The sequence below is a fragment of the Mustela nivalis genome (assembly GCF_964662115.1).
Source record: "Mustela nivalis genome assembly, chromosome: 14".
Taxonomy (NCBI): Eukaryota; Metazoa; Chordata; class Mammalia; order Carnivora; family Mustelidae; genus Mustela; species Mustela nivalis.
Window position 1 is genome coordinate 41,875,961 of NC_139033.1, and position 18,139 is coordinate 41,894,099.

Below are 18,139 nucleotides of genomic sequence, written 5' to 3' on the forward strand. Positions count from 1 at the left end.
TTATTTTTGAATGCCTTAGTATGCTTTTCCCACGAAGGGCTAAATACAATTCTGCAAGTGGTAAGTAATGTTAAAAGAGCCTTGTGGTAGGTATTAAAGAAGGCATGTATTACATGAAGCACTAGGTATGGTGCATAAACAATGAATTCTGGAACACTGGCAAAAAAATAAAACAAATCTGAGGAATACACATTCTCCTGACTCAAGTCAGAGCAGAGAACGTAGCTCAAAGAAATGGAACCAAGACTAATTTTCATAAAGTCTTCCTTGACCAAAAAAAAAAAAAAAAGGTCTTATGGTACTCTCCAAATGCCTTTTGATTTCCAGCAGCAAAATTCCAATATACTCCTTATAGTTTCACGTCTCTTAATATCTGCTTCATTTCTGTCCTGGTTGTTACAAATATGCTGGTGTTAACACCCCGAATGCACTACAAGGTCATTAAAAGAGGTCATTTCCCTTTTACCTGTTGTAACTGTAGTTCCCAAGTACAAACTCATACCAGAATCACCAGGGATACTTGTTAAAATGCAGACTCAAAGACAAGGTGATTTAATGCTGTCAGTCTAGGATGAGACCCAACGGTCTAATTTTTTAAAGTTTTCCAAAGAATTCAGATATGCTTTCATTTTGAGGAACATCCAGTACTCACCTACTAAGACATTATCTCCAATACCTATGCCCAGTGACTAGGAAAGAAGATACAAAAAGGAAGTGGCTCAAATAGAAGAATGTTCTTTCATCCCAGGCTAAGACATTTTATTCTGAAGACAGAAATGTGGAAAATGTTTAGAAAGGAAAGGGACATAGTAAGATACTTTTTTTTTTTTTTTAAAGATTGTATTTATTTATTTATTTAACAGGCAGAGATCACAAGTAGGCAGAGAGGCAGACGGGTGGTGGGGGGGAAGCAGGCTCTCTGCTAAGCAGAAAGCCCAATGCGGGGCTAGATCCCTGGACCCTGGATCATGACCTGAGCTGAAGGTGGAGGCTTAACCCACTGAGCCACCCAGGTGCCCAGTAAGGTACATGTTTTACACAAACCATTCTGATCACCATAGAAAGGTGCTGCTCTAGAACTAAAGAAAATTCCTGAGACTGACCAGTTATTCTGGCAAACTGTGAGTGGGTTTGAATTGGGTCAGTTGAAGTGGAAAGAAGGGAAGAGATGTGAACATTTCAGGAATAACAGGAATTGGGATGCCTGAGTGACTCACTTGGTTAAGCACCTGCCTTTGCCTCAGGTTGTGATCCTGGAGTCCTGGCATCGAGTCCCATATCTGGCTCCCTGCTCAGCAGGAGCCTGCTACTCCTCCTGCTGGTGTGCTCTCTCTGACAAATAAAATATTAAAAAAAAAAAAAAAGAAAGAAAGAAAAGAAAAGAAAAGAAAAGAAAAACAAGGATTAATGATCAAGTAGATGTGGGGAGGAAAGGCAGATGGAAGTGATAAATAACCATTGTGTTTCTGACTTGAGCATAGAAAGAGATCAGAGTAGAACTACAGAAGGTGTAACATACTTAAAGTTGGGGAAAATTGTTTTAGGAAGGCTGTTATCCAAATGATCAGGCTGACTTTCATGATCCAGTATCATGCCCACATCATTCTGTATCATGATACATTAACCTCAGAAGAGCTATCCAGGTCCCAAGTTCAAATAGGGGGATCACTGGTATACAGATGTTAGGTGAAGCCATGTATGTGTCACAATACCCCAGGGAGTGTATGTTGATTGAAAGAATGTGTACTAAGGAAGGAGCACATCACTGAAATCGGTTGAAGATAAAGGGACACCAAACGGAGATTGGGTAAAGTAATCAGATAATTTAAAGAAGAACCAATGCAACGAAAAAGCTATAAAATCATAGGTAGTGGAGCTCCCCCTTCGTAGGAGTTATTCATGCAGGAGACATATGTCATAATTGGATAGTTGTTGCATTAGGGGCAGAGAGGAGTCCAGTGCAGGGGGAATAATATCAATATAGAGTTCTGAGAGAGGAAAAAAGAAAATCAAATGGGTCCATTTTTTACCACTTACTATTTAAATGATCTTGAAGGAATTAAATGAGCTCTTGAAGCCTCATTTTTTAAAAATTTTATACTCTAAGTGTCCATTTCACAGAACTACTATAAAGAAGAAAATAATATTAAAGGGACTCTTCAAATGTCCATTCCCTCTCCTACTTTAAATCCATAAGTAAAAATTTCAAGAAAGTGTGACAAAATGTCTTCTTTCATTAGGTAATGAAAGGTAAGCCTTCTCATTTTACAAGGCCTTAATGACCACACAACTTTCAATTCTTTTTTTTTTTTCATTTTCTTTCTATATTAATAATGGGTATATTTTTGGATGTTGCAGAAGAGGTTGCTGTGTTGGGAGAGGATCAGACAGTATTTCTAAATCTAACGTTCTTACTACTGCATTCTAGAAGATGGGAGGGAACTGAAATTAAGCTTCTCCCCAGTAGTTTGTAAAAGCCATTCTTTTTATCCTCTTGAAATTTGGGACTGTTGCCCATCTTTTTTCTGGCACCTATCCTATTCTCTTGATTTCTGAAAGATTATCAGCAGGTTATACACAAACCATAATAATTTTTACAGAAGAAATTATCTTTTCCTCCTAGGTAAAACAACAAGCTTTAATTTTCTTTTACCTAAATGCCAACAAAGGAAAGAAGCCATTTAATTATTTGTCTTTTAAAACATGTTTTTCATTGCATTTGCAAAGGTTTACAAGGAATACATCTAGTGCTTAATTGCTTGTAGCTAGGGAATACAATTATTCTTCTGGAGTCTACCAAATATTTATTGTGATTGCCTCTGCCTAGGTTTCAGGCTCATACCACAAAGATTGAAACTAATTGAGCCCAAACCCCAAAGCTATTAAATGATGGCAGATTTGTGTTGAAAAACAGGGGTAATGTCAAGCCTTTGACACTGGGGTTGAGGGGGAGGGGGAGTGGTGTTAATGTATTTTGCTGTGCTGCTAGAAAAAAAACTGATTGACAGAATTCATTCTTTGCCACATAATTATGTACTTCTTTGTTGACCCATCTGGTCCCCTTAACAGTGTGCTAATACCATCATAAAACAATCAGATTAAATTGGTCTTCTGGTGATCAATGGTTAATATGGTTTCATACAAATTATTCTTAGACTGTGAAGCCTTTCCTATTAAAATTATAAACAGAGTACCACATATTGACAGGGCTTTTCCCAATATTTGGGAGTGTGGACTTGAAATCATAAAGTCTTTCAGCATCTTTTTTGACAGCATTTTTCACAGAGTACTATTTAAGCTCAAAGGATCCTGGGTAACCTCTTGCTTATACCTAACATCCCTTACAGATACACAATTATCCATCCTTAGCTATCTTTTATTCCCACTTCATCTCTACTTAAAACCACAGCAGTTCATATTATCAGAATAAAAATCTTACTAAGAGTAAATAAATTAAGAAACGCTAACAGAAGTACATAGTAATAGTTGTTAAAAAATAAATCAATTGGAGAAAGACAACTATCAGATGATCTCCCTGATATGAGGAAGTGGAGATGCAACATGGGGGGCTTGGGGCGTAGGAAAAGAATAAATGAAACAAGATGGGATCTGGAGGGAGACAAACTATAAGAGACTCTTGATCTCACAAAACAAACAGGGTTGCCAGGGGTGCAGAGGGCGGGTAGAGGGTGGTTTGGTTATGGACATTGGGGAGGGTATGTGCTATGGTGAGTGCTGTGAAGTGTGTAACCTGACAATTTGCAGACCTGTATCCCTGGAGCTAATAATACATTATATGTTTATTTAAAAAAATTATTAAAAAAAAAAAAAAGAAGAAGGGAAAGGTAGAGCCAAAAAACAAAAGCACAACAACAGCAATTACAGGGATCCAGAAGTCAGAAAAAGGTTCTGAGTTGCAAAAGAGACAACACTTACTCAGGAACTTCAGCGATTCTCTCTCCTAAATAGGGTACTGAGGATGGAAATCAGGAGCTAAGTCAGAATCTCATCTTCTACCAAACCCAAGCAGCCAGTCCGTACTGACTCCTCTTCCTAAAACACAGAGTTGACCTTGTCACTCTCCTACCTTAGCTTCTTCGAGGACTTCCCATTACTTATAGCAAAGTTCCAATTTCCAAGAAAGGTCTTCAAGCTTCCCATAGTCTTCTCTCTGCCTATGTGTGACTTACCTATGAGTGTAACCCTCATACACTCAAGACTCTAACCACCCTACGACACTCTGGCTCTTTCATGTGTCTGTCTCCTCACCAGGAAATTTTCTGTCTCTAATTCTCTTCCCCACAGTTTGTTTTGAAATTTATTCAACAACCACTCTGGAAAACAGTTAGACATACCAAGTGGAGTTAAATCATATGCATACTCTATGACCCAACCATTTCATTCTCAAATACGTACTCAAGAAAGATGTATATACCTGAATATCAAAAGCATGTTAAAAAAAAAATAATACTCTTAGCATCATTATCTGTAAGAACCAAATGCAAGTGGAAACATTTATATCAACATTCATGTACATAACCACAGTATATACATTAAACAGAATACCACAGAACAATGAAAATTAGTGAAAAGCGACGCTATGCAACAATACTTAGAAACAAAATGTTAAAAGAGCCCAACATGGAAGAATACATACTGTGTAATTATACTTTTATATAAACTGAAGGTATGGATGCAACTAGTCTGTGGTGTTAAATGTCAGGATAATGGTTACTCTCTGGTAGGAAGGAAGGACAGTGTCAGAGGACGCATGATAGCTTCAATGTTCTCAAAAGGCTTTACTTCTATTTCAAAACAACTCATCTACCTGTACACTTAAGGTTTGGGCATGTTTCTGTATGTATGTTAAATAGAGTGAAGTTTTTCTGTTATACAGAGTGAAGAAAAAAATCCTATTTTTCAAAGTCAAGGTCAATTACTGTCTTTTCCTTAAAGTCTCAGCTGATCACTCTCATTCAGAATTAGTTTTTCTCTGAGTTCCCCATGGACCTAATTTTTCTCTCACAGCATTTAATGAACATACCTTGAATTTCAGGCATGATGATTACATATGACATGGGTTAGGTAATCAAAAAGAAAGACCCTTTTTTAAAAAAGGAAAGTAGAGAAAATTGGGAAGGTGGGATGACTAAATCTGGGTTTTGGTGGACCCCTCAACCCTTATCCTGACCAAGTCCTTTTGCTGAAGTAAAAAATTCCTCCTCTTCACACGTGTCCCTTATCCAGCTCTGCAATGATGTTTGTTTTTCTTTCTTGGTGAAACAGGATACAATATGCTGTAGGTTTCCAAATATTAGAAAGCACGGAGCGAAGAAGCACCTAGCAAATGAAGCATGCCAGCCTGACCCGATGCTGTGCTTCACAGTATTTACAGGGACATGGTTCACGAAAACCAGCTAAGCCATCGCCCAGAGTTCAGCAGTGACGTTGGGCCCTCAATTCAAGTTTTCCAGGGGCATGAACTGAAGCGGTCAGCTACATCTAAGCTTTGCACACCTAGACCTGCAGCAACTCTTTCTATTGCTATACCCTCACTATCAGCCATACTTGTGCAGAAAAATCCATTTTGCTGCCTCTTGTAATCCCAGGTGGCTAAAATGTCAGCTCCCCAAGGGGCATTTGTAAGTTGCCTTGAAGCCAGTTAGTCCTGACCCTCTTTCTCAGAAAAACAATCCTCCTGAGACTGAGACTTTTTTCCATAAAGTCACAGAGCTGTCCTAGATGGCTGCATCACTCTGTGCTCGGGCCTGTCGCCCCCTCTATCTGTACCCTCCGCCCAACACATACGTATGATGAGCTTACTAAGGACAAACTGGAGCATTCCCCACAGCACTTTGCCCATTGTAGATAGTTGTTTCTTTACCAACTGGATGAAATATGGAAGAGTGTGGAAATTATTTTCATTCCCCTGGCTCAGTTTTTCAAAGTATATGAAAAAGGCTGTAATTCATCTGAGCCAGAAAGATGCTCTCAGATTTTAAATGCCCGATTGCAATTTTTTTCTTTACTCAATTCCTATTTTAAAGGAAGGAAGGGGACTTTCAAAGTTGCATTTAGACATGCTCTGCAAAACCTGGAAACATGTGTTGAGCACTGGAAATATGGCCTTGGCAGTATTTAACAAACACAGGAGAAATGTTCATTCAGACTTTCAACAACACTGTCTGGTCTGCCCCTTAGCTCCCCCTGAGCCAGAGTCCTCACTGACAATTACTGCCTACTTCTTTTTAACAGATGTAAATGCTATCTTAATGTTTCTTCTTCTTTTGACTGTTTTCCCTCAGGAACACTATAGTTTGGATTCCCACTGTTTAGGCTAGTTGTTTAGTGGCGCATTTTTTTTGTTTTGTTTTGTTCATTTCAACCTACTCTTTTGATACAGTTCCTAGTTGAAATGTTTAAGTTTTTAAGCCGCTAAATCTTATTCATTTATTCACTGGAGATCTGCCTATCCCAATCTTCCTTTCTTGTCTTTGTTGTTGCTGCTGCTGAGGCAAGTGTGTATGTCTGTTACTTCTAAACAGATATGGATCTGGTCTTCCCTTAGACGGTAAAAACACTGGACCTTTGTGCTTAGGCTAACTGCTCTAACCAACCAACCAAACCCCAACTATAGAAGGCACAATGCTACGAATGCTTACATTCCATATATATATGCCCTCCCCCAAGTCCTGGGAGACCTCTCCATCCCATCAGTGGAAGGGGAAAGAGAACAGAGAAGGCATCATGACTTCATTCAATACAAAAGCAGGCCCAGAAATTATAGGCATCTTCTTACCCACACCCCCTTGGCAATGGTCCGGGAAATGTCACCCCAGGAGTCTCTGCCTCCTCACAAAATCTCCAAGTCATATGAGGGTGAGCATGAAATTTTGGTTGAGAGTTAGCCAACGCCACCATGATGTCCCATAAGGTTCTCCCTTGACTCATTAAGAGATTCATAACATCTCTCACTATATCCATCACTCAAAAAAACACTTTTTACAAATTATTATATGTTAGGGCAGAGTACCAGAACCTGGGAATATAAAGATGTGATCTTTGCCCTCAAGAATCCCAGGTTTGGTCCTAAATCTAGCAATTAGATTGGTAAAGCAATACATCTGAACGTCGTGGAAGATAGATATTAATTATTAAATGAACACCTAATTACAAGTGATGGAACTTCTTAAGAGGAGAAATACAGGGGAATATGTAAGGAAAACAGAAGGATCTTAGTTTGGAGAGAGGTTGATGAATCAATGTTTCAAAGGAGGACCAATCTTTTCCTTGACTGGTCTTCAACAGTTTGTTCACTTTCCGCCCAAAAATAATTTTGAATTACTATGCACCCAGTCCCATTTTTAAGTTGATATCTGAAGTTTTTCAAGGTAAGTTGGCAGGAACAGGCTTTAATAGTGAGAAATATTTTTTTCCCCCACAAATTCAAATTTGTTCAACTTCTACCTTAGAATTTCAGATGTTTTATGTTTGAAAGCTTTTTAAATTTCTCTGCAAATGTGTGTCTGCAAAAACATTTACCTAAATCAATTTTTGAAGTATTTTCTTTAAGACCTTAGTTGTTAATTGTTTTCTGGGTGGTGATACTATCAGCATATAATCGATAAAGAGAACAGAAGAGTGGTTGCCAAGGGTCAGACTGTGGGGAATGTTCTACTTGAAAAGGGAAGAAAGGAGAGAATTTGGGGGGGGGGGGGATGAGGAATTTCAGATATCTTGATTTGGGAGCATTTACACAATCCTTTGTACTTATCAAAATTCATAAAAATAACAAAAAATCAATTTTAAAAATAAGTATTTACTAATTTAAAAAGAGAAACAACATTGATGTTTGACTTTTTTTTTTTTTTCTTTGCAACTACTCTCTTTTTCCCTTCTGGAGAAGTCCAAAACTTTCATTTTAGCCAGATGTAAATTTTCTCTAAAGAGAACTTTCCCTTGATATTACCTGTTTTTACTCAACTCACTGCTACCACCTTATTTAGATACTGCGGATTTTGAAAGGCATTATACTTTTGATACTGCCCAACTGAGAAGTTTTCTTTCCTCCTACATGATAGGATAGCATCTGAAAAGAGACTATAAATAGTATGAGTGGCAAAGTATCATGCCATAATGAGAAAAAAAAGTATCCAAATATGCATAGACATTATCTTTATTGAGTATTTTTCAGCAAGTTACTCTTTTAAATCCGAAGTATTAGGGTTAAGACTCCAGATGTTTTCTCCCAAGGCATCGTTATAAGTCTATTTGACCTCTATTGCAGAATTTTTCTTCCCTTTACCCTTTATGTACTTCAGTCCTCAGAAGTTTTATAAACAATAAGGACTCCGAGTAGTTGTGCAAATGTGGGAACAAATACTGCAGTAAGATGACTTAATATTGTACAACAGCCTGATGGGTCAATTGTCTCCCCACCAGAGAGCCAACGCCAGCATCCTCATCAGTCAGCTGTCACCCCATAACCAAAATACTATCCAGAAGATGGCAGCGTAGGAGTATCCTGAACTTATCTCCTCCCACGAACTTACCAAATCTATAGCTACATATGGATCATTTTCCCCTGAAAAAGATCTGAAACTACATCGACTGCTTCTCCACAAGAAAAAACAAAAAGACCACATTGAGACCAGTAGGAGAGAGAGACGATCTCACCAAAACCCCAAAACCAGTGGGGCAACACACAATAGGGAAGAATCTCGAATCTCTTATTTCTCCTGGAAGAGCAAGGTATTGGTACCCCAGATCAAGCACCCTAACCCTTGGGATCTTCATGACAAAGATGAACCCCTAAAATACCTAGCTTAGAAAACCAACAAGGCTGATGTCCAGAGGTCTCAAAGTGCTCAGGGAAACTGAAATTTCCTTTCTGAATAACTTGCACATAGTCTCACCCCCAGGGGGGGAAAAAAAAAAGCAGTTTGAAAATCACCTTGGCTATATGTAAAAGAAAAGCATTTACTAATCTAAAGGCATCTACTATGAAATAAGTCAAGCAGAAAAAGTCAATTATCATATGGTTTCACCTACTTGGTGAACATAAGGAATAGCATAGAGGAGAAGTAAGGGAAAAACAAAGGAGGAGCAATCAGAGGGGGAGACAAACCATGAGAAACTATAAACTCTGAGAAACAAACTGAGGGCTTTAGAGGGGAGTGGGTGGGGGGATGGGTTGGCCTGGTGCTGGGTATTAAAGAGGGAATTTATTGCATGGAGCACTAGGTGTTATATGTAAACAATGCATTTTGGAACACTAAATCAAAAACTAGTGATATACCATATGGTGACTAACATAACATAATAAAAATTTAAAAAATAAAATAAAAGCATCTACTGGAGGAATGGGTTATGGTTGAAACTATCCCCAGAGATGAAAGCACTGATGGGTGCCAATTTTTCTGTCAACACAGGTAAGCTAGCTTAGACATGGCACTTCCGGCCACCTTACCAAAACAGGAGGGCCCAGACATTCACACCACTATCCTGCTGACTTGCTAAAGCCAGAGAACATGTATGAGCCATGTACTCTCCCACTTCCCAGCTGGGCAAGTATGAACCACCATGGCATTCTCATGCTCCCTAGCTAAAGTCCACAAGCATGGGAAATTGTAACATCCTTTGCTCCTTGGCTAGAGCTGGTGAATGGAATCAGTCATGGCATTCATCCACCCCCAACCTAAAGCTGGTGCATGCAGAGAGGTAAGGTATTCTTTTACTGCCTTTCTGGAACCCACAAAAGGACACCATCGAGACAATTCCTACTTCCTTTCTGAAGCCAGTGAGTGAGCCCTGCCCCTCCACCTCTACACTGCTAAAGCAAAAAGGCATCATAATCCACACAAGGGATATCCTTGATTGCCTGGCTCTCATGGCTGGTGGGGGGCGGGGAGGGTGGCAGCATTCCTGAGCTATACCTAAAAGTAACAATAGGAAAGACTGTTCCTGGTAGGCCACCATATCCAGGGCATTACACAGACAGCAGACTGAAACACAACTCCAGTCTTCCCATGAAAAGACCTATTTACTTAGCCTGGAACTTCAGCCTGATAGACAGACTTCAGGTTCGCCACACATCTAGAGGCTAAGCATCCACATAAGATAATCAGGGAGAAACAATCTTTGCATACCGTTTTGGCCTTGCTACAATTTGATGAGAGATGAGACTTCACACAAAGGAGTTTCTACACTTGTTTCTACACTTCCCCAATTTTTGCAAATGTTGCCCAGGATACATCTCCAGATAACCAGCAGTCTTTACAACTATGGCCCCATAGGATGGTACATATACTTACATACTTTAAAAACTGCTGCTTGAGAGTTTGTCTTCTAATCAGCCTGAAACTAGGGGCTAAGATTCCTCTCCTTGGAATGGTCACTTTATATAGGTTTCAGCACACCCTCAACAATGAAGATATATCAAAAATAATTCAAGAAGTTTAGACAATCTGGAGGTTTTGAGAGACAACCAAGAGCTAGGGCAGGGTAAATGAGAAGCTTCATCATCTACATGAAGTCACTCCTTCAAAACAGAGGAGCTGCCTCACCTTACACATAGAAACAAAAAGCTCAGGAAGACCTTAACGATAAAAAGATAAGTAATTTGCCTGATAAAGAATTCAAAGCAATGGTCATAAAGATGCTTACTGATCTTGGGAGAAGAATGAACACATTGAGAATTTCAATAAAGAGATAGAAAATGTAAAAAAGTACCAAAGAGAAATCACAGAACTGAAGAATACAATAACTGAATTGAAAATACACTAGACGGCTCAAAAGCAGACCAGATGAAGCAGTAAAGTCAGTGAGATGGAAGACAAAGGAAAAGAAATCACCCCAGCAGAGCTGCAGAAAGGAAAAACAATATTTTTAAGAATGAAGGCAACTTAAGGGACCAATAGAACAACATCAAACAGAATATTTGCATTATAAAAGTCTCCCAAGGAGAAAAGAAAGGAGAAGAAACATTTTAAAGAAAAAAAAATAGTAATCATCACTAGCCATCAGGGAGATTCAAATCATAACCACATTGAGATACTACCTTACACCAGTCAGAATGGCCAAAATAACAAGACAGTAAACAACATGTGTTGGAGAGGATGTGAAGAAAGGGGAACCCTTGTACACTGTTGGTGGAAATGCAAGTTGGTGCAGCCACTTTGGAAAACAGTGTGGAGATCCCTTAAGAAATTAAATATAAAGCTACCCTATGACCCTGCAATTGCACTACTGGGTATTTACCCCAAAGATACAGGTGTAGTGAAAAGAAGGGCCACATGTACCCCATGTTCATAGCAGCAATGGCCATAGTCACCAAACTGTGGAAAGAACCAAGATACCCTTCAATGGATGAATGGATAAAGAAGATATGGTCCATATATACTATGGAGTATTATGCTTCCCTCAGAAAGGATGAATACCCAACTTTTGTATCAACAGGAACAGGACTGGGGGAGATTATGCTGAGTGAAATAAGTCAAACAGAGAGAGTCAATTACCATCCAGTTTCACTTATTTATGGAGCATCAGGAATAACACAGAGGACATGAAAAGCTGGAAAGGAAAAGGGAGTTGGGGAAGATTGGAGGGGGAGAAGAACCATGAGGAACTGTGTATTCTGAGAAACAAACTGAGGGTGTTGGAGAGGAGGGGGGTGGGAGGTTGGGTGAGCCTGGTGGTGGGTATTATGGAGGGCACATATTGCATAAAGCACTGGATGTAGTGCATAAGAAATGAATTCTGGAACACTGAAAAGAAATGAAAGAAAGAAAGAAAGAAAGACTAAAAACTTCCCTAACCTAGGAAGGAAAGAGACATCTAGATTCAGGAAGCCCAGAGAATTCCAAAATTGATGAACCCAAAAAGAGCCACACCAACATACATTATAATTAAAATGTCCAAAGTTAGAAACAATTGTAAAAGCAGGAGAAAAAGAAATTATTATATACAAAGGAAACTCTTAAGACTATCAATAGATTACTCAGCAGAAACTGTGCAGGTTAGAAGGGAGTGGGAGGACATATTCATAGTGATGAAAGAAAAAAATTCAGAACCAAAAATATTCTACCTAACAAGGTTATCATTCAGAATAGAAGAAGAGATAGTTTCCCAGATAAGCGAAAACTAAAGTTTATCCCTACTAAACTGGCTTTACAACAAATGCTATGGAACTTCTTTAAGCTGAAAAGAAATGGAACTAATCAATAACAAGAAACCATAAAAAAGTAAAAATCTCATTGGAAAAGATAAACATAGGAAAGGCAGTGGATTAGACATTTATAAAACTACTATTAAGATTAACTAAAACCATGATAATTAGTTAAGGGATACATAAAATGAAAAGATATAAAATGTGACATTGAAAACATAAAATATGGGGGAAGAGGGCAAAAATGTAGTTTTGGAATGTATTCAAATTTAATTTGCTATCAACTTAAAATACACTGTTATAGTGTATTTACACACAAGTTAATATATGAACTTCACACAGTAACCACAAGAGAATAGCCAGAAAGCAATTAACAAAGTGGGATTAAGTACATATCTGTCAGTAATTACTTTAAATGTAAATAGATTATATTCTTCAATCAAAACAAAAGAGTGGCTGAATGGATAAAAAGACATCTATGTAGTATCTACAAGAGATTTGATTTAGAAGGACATAGACTAAAAGCAAAGGGATGGAAAAAAGATATTCCATGAAAATGGAAACGAAAAGAAAGCTAGTATGGCTATACACATATTGGACAACATAAATTTAAAACAAAGACTTTTTAAAAAAAAAGACAAAGAGGGGTACTACATAATGATAAAAGGGTCAATCTAGCAAGAAGCTATTAATGTTTATAAATATATACTCCTCCCACATAGAAGCACCAAAATGTATAAAGGAAACATTAACAGGCCTTAGAGAGAAATTGACAGCAATACAATAATATTGGGGACTTTAACACCTCATTTATATTAATGGATAGATGGTCTAGACAGAAAATCAGTAAGAAAATACCTTAAGGAAACAAAACAAAAAAAGAAGAAGAAGAAGAAAAAGAAGAATGAAGCCCAAAGTGCAATAAAGGATCAGAGTGAAAATAGAGACTAAAAAAAACAATAGAAAAGATCAATGAAGTGAAGAGGCTCGTTCTTTGAATGAACAAACCAAACTGTCAAACCTTTAGCTAGACTCACCAAGGGGAAAAAAGGTCTCAAAAGAAAAAAAGAACAAAATCAAAGAGGAATCACAACTGATATGACAGATATCCAAAAAATAAGAGACTACTACAAACAATGATATGTCAATAAGTTGGACAACTTAGGAGAAATGAATAAATTCCCAGAAACTTATAATCTTCTAAGACAGAATCATAAAGAAATAGAAAATCTGAAGAGATCGATTATTAGTAAGGAGACTGAATTAGTATCAACAATCTCTGAACAGAAAGCCTAGGACTAGACAGCTTCACTGGTGAATTCTACCAAATATTCAAACAGGATTTAAAACCTATCCTTCTCAAACTCCTCCAAAAAATTGAAAAGCAGGGAATGCTTCTAATTTTACTTTATGAGGCAAGCATTACTCTGACACCAAAACCAGACAAGGATGCCCGCAAGAAAATTATAGGTGACTATCTCTAATAACACAGATGCACAAATCCTCAACAAATAAGTTAATAAAATCCTTAACAAATTTAAAGAATTTAAGGAATATATTACAAGGATCATACATCATGGTCAAGTGGGATTTATTCCAGGGATGCAAGGATGGTTCAAGAGCTGCATATCAAACAGCATGATACACCACAGTAATAAAATGAAAGATAAAAATCATATGGCCATTTCAATAGGTGCAAAAAAAAAAGTATTTGACAAAATTCAACAACCTTTCATGATGAAGTATAAAGGAGATGTACCTCAACATATCAAAGGCCATATATGACAAACCCACAACTAATATCATACTCAATGGTAAAAAACTGAAAGCCTTTCCTCTAATATCAGGAACAAGACAAGGATGCCTACTCTCACCATTTTAATTCAGCATGGTATTAGAAATCCTAACCATAGCAATTAGACAGGAAATACAAAGCACACAAGTTGGAAAGGAAGAAGTAAAACTGTCACTATTTATAGATGATAGGACAGAATACATACTCCACAAACTCCACATAAATACTCCACAAACAAACAAACAAAAAAACCACTTAGGACTAATAAATGAAGTCAGTAAAGTTGCGGGATACAAAATTACTATACAACAGGTGGTGAAAGATTGCTGGTAAGATCCCCAGGGAAGGCTCACCCACCAGCCCCCACCCAGTCAGGACAGCTCATCTGGGATGAAGATACTCATCTTCAAGAACCATGGGAGGGCGCCTGGGTGGCTCAGTGGGTTAAAGCCTCTGCCTTCGGCTCAGGTCATGATCTCAGGGTCCTGGGATCGATTCCCGCATCGGGCTCTCTGCTCAGCAGAGAGCCTGCTTCCTCCTCTCTCTCTCTCTGCCTGCATCTCTGCCTACTGTGATCTCTGCCTGTCAAATAAATAAATAAAATATTAAAAAAAAAAAAAAGAACCATGGGAAACTGTGGCTCTCCAAGTTCTAGCAGCCCTACTGTAAAGATCTATAACAGCGGCTCTCCAAGTTCTAGCAGCCCTACTGTAAAGATCTATAACAGCAAAATATCAGAGAGACAATCCATAAGGTGTCTAAGGGATGAAAACTTTTGTAATTTCCTAGAAGAGGTATTGTTAATTGGACAATCTGACAACAGACTTGTTTACAAACATTATACAATGTTATATTTTGACTTCTGTGTGGATTCTTTGGAAAATGAACTTGGTGTTTTCGATGTAGTTCAAGTATTTGTGGAAACATTAGACAAGTGTTTTAAATATGTCTCTAAACTGGATTTAATTTTCCATGCAGACAAGGTGCACAATTATTTTTTTTTTAAAGATTTATTTGAGAGAGAGAGAATGTGAGCAGGGGGAGGGGAAGAGGGATAGAGAGAACCCTCAAGCATACTCCCCACTGAGTACAGAGCCCCAGAAAGGGCTCAACCCCGAGATTATAACCTGAATTGAAACCAAGAGTTGGACACTTAACCAGCTGGGCCACTAGACACCCCAAGTTTCACAATACTCTTCCAGAAATGGCAATGGAGAATTGTAGTGGAGACCAACATGGATGAGACTGTTACACAAATTGATGCACAAAATAAACTGGAGAAATCCTAGGCTGGCTTAGAGAGGGTGGGGCTCCAGCCCGTGTTCAATCACCTATAAAGAATGTGAATTTTCCTGAGATCCCAAGAAATATTAACATAGGTGACATCAGTATAAAAGTGCCAAATCTACCCTCTTTTAAATAAAAAGGCCACTCCCAGGTAAAATCCTGAGGGAAAGGTCATCTAACTTTACGATGTAGTTGTTTACCAAAAATAGAGGAAGAGAGTCTTAAGTTTTGCTCTTGGATTTAAGTCAGGGTACTATGTAGAAGTTGTGTGAAATCAATATGGAAGTTCAATGTTGCTTTTCTTGCTCAGTGATTTTGAAGAAATTGAGTAGTTCCAGTGTGATAGCTCTCTTTTCTAAACTGCATTCCTATACCCACCTAAGTAAGGCATGCCTTTTTACCTACTACAGTATTTAAAAAGGGTTTGAGACATTTCCTTAAATTATGCATAATCCAAAATGTTGGAGTTTTGTATGGATCACAAGTGCAGCATTCCACAATTCTTTCTGCTGTTTGTCACAACTGTTATTAAAAGAAAGAAATATGTACTGCATGAAAACATTATACCTTTTCTTTTAGTTTAAACCCCAAAGTAACTAGACCTCTACATCACCTTTTGTTTGCCTGGTATCTACTTTAGCAGTAATTTTTATGACCTTCTGAGTCAAGAAAAGTATATTTTATGTTAAGTAAATTAATACACAGGGGCACTTGGGCAACTCAGTCAATTGAACTTCTGACTCTTGGTCTCAGCTCAGGTCTTGATCTCAGGGTCATTAAGTGCAAGCTCCAGATTGCATTCCATGCTGAGCATGGAACTTACTACTAATAATCACCATCATAATAAAAAAACAAAAATCTGTTGCATTTTCATATACTAATAAATAATTAGAAAGATAAGTAGAGAAAACAATCCCACTTAAAACTGCATCAAAAGAATAAAATACCGGGGTGCCTGGGTGGCTCAGTAGGTTAAAGTCTCTACCTTCAGCTCAGGTCATGGTCTCAGGGTCCTGGGATCGGGCCCCACATCGGACTCTCTGCTCAGTCAGGAGCCTGCTTCCCCTTCTCTCCCTGCCTGCCTTTCTGCCTACTTGTGATCTCTCTCTCTGTCAAAATAAATAAATAAAAATAAATTTTAAAAAAAAGAATGAAATACCTAGTAATAAGTTTAACCCAAGAAAGATCTATCCATTGACAAATTTTAAATAATGATGAAAGAAATAAAAGAGACAAATCAATAGATACGTTAACAATATTATTTAATCCATGAGCACGAATATCTATACTATCCAAAACAATCAAAAGATCCACAGCAATCCCTATCAAAATTCCACTAGCATTTTTCAGAGAAATAATTCTAAAATCTGTAAGAAACCACAAAATACCCAGAATAGGCAAAATAATCTCTAGAGCAAAGCAAGAGATATCATGCTGTCTGGTTTGAAACTATACTACAAAGCTATAGTAATCAAAGCAGTAGGGTATTGGCACAAAAGCAGAACACAGATGAGTGCAAGAGAAGAGAGAGCCCAGCAATAGGCCAAAGCATATATGGTCAATTAATTTATAACAAGGAATCCAAGAATATACAAGGGGGAAAGGAGTCTCTTCAATAAATAGTGTTGGGAAAATTGCATGGCTCTGTGTAAAGGAATAAAACTGGATTCCAAAACTCAAGATGGTTAAAAGGTTGAATGTATGACCTGAAGCCATTAAACTCCTAGAGGAAAATATAAGCTGCAAGCTTTTTGAGTTTAATGATTTTTCTTGACTCTGTCTCAAAGAAAAGGAAAACAAAAGCAAAAATAAACAAGTGGGACTACATTATGCTAAAAAAACCTTCCGTACTGCAAAGGAAGCCATCAAGAACAACAACAACAAAAAGGCAACCACCTGGATGGGAGACAATATCTTCAAATCATAAACCTATTAATATCCAAATATATTTAAAAACCCACACAACACAACAACAACAACAAAAAGCTGATTTTAAAAACAGATCTGAAGAGACTTTTTCCGAAGATGACATACAGATGACCAAAGAGCCCATGAAACAATGCTGAACATTACTAATCATCAGGGAAATACAAATCCAAGCCACAGTAAAGATACCACCTTACACCTGTCAGAATGGTGATTACCAAAAAGACAAAAATAATAAGTGCTGGTGAGGATGCAGAGGAAAGGGAACCTCGTGCACTGTTGGTGGGAATGTAAATGGATGCAGCCACCATGGAGAACAGTATGGATGTTCCTCAAAAAATAAATAGAAACACTAGAGGATGCAGCAATTCCACTACTAGGTACCTATGTGAAGAAAACAAAAGTATCAATTTAAATAGATAAATACATCTTCACATTCACTGAAATTTATTTACAATAGCCAAGATGTAGAACCAACCTAAATGTCCATTGCTGGATGAATGGATAAAAGACATAATGTATATAAACACAATGGAATACTACTCAGCCACAAAAAGAATGAAATCCTACCATTTGTAACAACATGGTTAGACCTTGAGAGTATTATGCTAAGTAGAATCAAGTTAGAGAAAGACAAACCCCACAGGGTTTCACAAGTATGTGCAATCTAAAAAAAAAAAAAATAAAACAAACCAAAACAAAACCCAGGTTCATAAACACATAGAACTAATAATTGTCAGAAGAGAGGAGTCTTGGGGAGTGCAAAATGAGTGCAAGGGATCAAGAAGTACAAACCTCCAGTTACAAAGTAAGTCATGAGATGCAATGCACAGCTTGAGGAATATACTTAATAATATTGTATTAACTTTGCATGATGTCTGGTGTTAACTAGATTTATTGGGATCATTTTGCATCATTTTTAGTGTGAAATCACTATGTTGTACACCTGAAGCTAACACTGTATG

The 18,139-nt window shown here is 37.8% G+C and overlaps 1 pseudogene across 1 annotated transcript in view; it reads left to right on the forward strand.

Moving 5' to 3' along the window:
• The window catches only part of LOC309848046 (AP-3 complex subunit sigma-1-like), a 34,032-nt pseudogene extending 18,648 nt beyond the window's left edge, over nt 1-15,384 (forward strand). Inside the window, exons 4-5 of the transcript in view lie at nt 14,689-14,944; nt 15,145-15,384. The product of the transcript in view is annotated as an AP-3 complex subunit sigma-1-like (transcript). The remainder of the gene's footprint in view (nt 1-14,688; nt 14,945-15,144) is intronic.
• Nucleotides 15,385-18,139: the final 2,755 nt, after the last annotated feature.